The 2,391-nt window shown below is 37.9% G+C and overlaps 1 non-coding gene across 1 annotated transcript; it reads right to left on the reverse strand.

Moving 5' to 3' along the window:
* Positions 1 to 266: 266 nt before the first annotated feature.
* LOC132538883 (U6atac minor spliceosomal RNA) lies at positions 267 to 386 on the reverse strand. The gene has a single exon (XR_009550189.1). It is a non-coding gene; the product is annotated as a U6atac minor spliceosomal RNA (small nuclear RNA).
* Positions 387 to 2,391: the final 2,005 nt, after the last annotated feature.

Here is a 2,391-nt window from a genome sequence, read left to right on the forward strand (position 1 = left end):
TTTGTTTTCTTCTTTTTTTTTTTTTTTTAAACCAGAGCAGTGCTCAGCTCTGGCTTATAGTGGTGCCTGAGATTGAACCCAGGACTTTGGCACCTCAGGCTTGAGTCTATTTGCATAACCATTATACTATCTACCCCCACCCTTATTTACTTTGTTTTCTAGGCTCACTCTGGAGCCTAGAAGTTCAAGTGTCTTTTCCTGTCTTGTGGATGGTTGACCTTTTTGCAGTGTCTTTACATGGCAGAGATGACAAGAGTAAAGATGACAGCCTCTCATGGCTGCATGCCACAAGATGGCAATGGCATAACCATGCTTGCTGTTAGGACTGAGAGCCTCTTCCATCCCTGGAAAGGAGAGTGCTAACCTTCTCTCTTTCCCTGCCACACTGGTGTCCATTACCTCCCAAAGGGCCCATTTCCAAATAGCATCACACTCAGAGTAAAACTTCAACATAAGCATGAGTTGGGGAGAGTCACAGTTCAGCCCACAGCAGTCATTTACAAGTCCCATGTATATCAGCCCAACTTCCAACCTCCTTTTAATCTCCTGGCCTTAAGGCTGGTAATTACTTCCTACAGTTTTGGTTTCTGCAGGACATTTGAGTCTCCACTTCCCTTCATTAATGTGTCTTTGTTAAAATAACTTAATCCAGTTTCTGTATTCTCAGATTGGATTATGATATAAAACTGTGAATCAGAAAACTTAAGTCATTCAAAACAAAGAACTTAGACAAAGTAACTAGTTCAGTAGCCCACATGTGAATATAAAATAACTCTTGTGTCATAGACTTGAGATGCAGCTCACATAAGACAATAGATATTAAACTGTTTTTGTAAACTATAATATTGGCATGAAAGTTACTCATTACTTATTAATAGTTATTGCTGAGAATTAAAAAAAAGATTCGACTTAAATGTAAAGTTTATTCTCAAAACTTGACCTTAGGGCTGAGGAGAGAGCACATCAGGTAGTGTGCCTGCTTGGCCATGTCCATAGTCAGAGTGTAAGCCTGACACCACGTGAGAGGCATCATGGCAGTGGAGGGGCGAGGGCTCTGGTGATGTGGTATCTCTCCCTCATTCCTTCTCTCTCTCTGAGAAAAACAGTGACCCAGGAGTGATGAAATAATGCAGAGGCAAGGTTCTGGCTCCACCAAAAGCTTAGTAAAGTTTTACTTTAATAGTACACAAATAGTTTTGCAGACTTTTCCTCCGTAACAAAGCATTTATTTACTTGTCTTTTTTTTTTTTTTTTCCTTACCTTGGCTCCATAAACTCTCCATCAGTAACATGTGCTTCTGTACAATTACTGGTGGTGAGTGGATGGTTACTTTGAGTCACTGAAATGCAGCAGATCTATTCTGATTGAACACCTGACTAGAAATAGAAAAGATGTTAAGATAATTTTCTTTCTCTTCATTTATTTGTCTTCTTGTTAGTGATATTTTGGTCATTTATTGACTATTTCTGAGCACATAATGCTAGATTGATGGATCCTATAAATAACTTTTAATGTTCTTCACTACTGAAAATAAAGATCTCTGTGAGTCATACCTTTGATTGCTGAGAAAAACCAATGGTTTGAGGATTAAAACTAGAAAAGTGGCCAGTAGACATTATCACGTAGATGCCTTGCCAGCTCAAACTCAGCATGATTCAAAAACATCTCATTATTTCTCCCCCTGGAAACAGCTAAGATAGTGCTATTTCTTTCTCCTAATCATTCACATTGTGAATTCAGAATTAGCTCTGTCTCTGTCTTCTCTGGGAATGCTAGCTGCAATCAGTTGCCAAAATTAATTATTTCTAACCTTTTAACATCTGCCACATAGCCATCTTCCCCTTTCCTTTTCATTTTCACTGCTCACTTCCTGGTCTGATGCCTGATCTGCAAGGGTCAATTCCTTCAGCTCCAGACTTGGCTCTGTGCTTCTGGTCTCTCCACTGCAGCCCATACTCTTTACCCAAGTGGTTTTCCTGTAGTCCTGAGTTCCTTAAGAAAAAGCTGTGTGATCATTTGGCTATCATATCATGGAGGAAATTCAGTCAATTTCACACACAACTGAGATTCAATTACCTTAAGATAATAAATACACCATTTAACAATTCTCTATATTTTACCCTTGTGCTTATTCTACAACTTCTTTACCCAAAAGCTAGTTCATATTTTTGGATAAGAAGCAGATCTTCCTCACCTGTAAAAGCTTCTAACTTGAACTTGAACTTAGACTAATTTCCTCTTTTAAATACTTACAGTTGGAGTTTCATAAATTCTTATTCAGAAGAAGCTATTTATTTAAATTAGTCTATTCTCGATTGTATCATATTTAAATTGAATTGAAAAGATTTTTTTCACTGTTTCTCCCACCAGAACTTGACAATATAATACTAT

Source organism: Erinaceus europaeus, chromosome 5 (genome assembly GCF_950295315.1).
Source record: "Erinaceus europaeus chromosome 5, mEriEur2.1, whole genome shotgun sequence".
Classification (NCBI taxonomy): Eukaryota; Metazoa; Chordata; class Mammalia; order Eulipotyphla; family Erinaceidae; genus Erinaceus; species Erinaceus europaeus.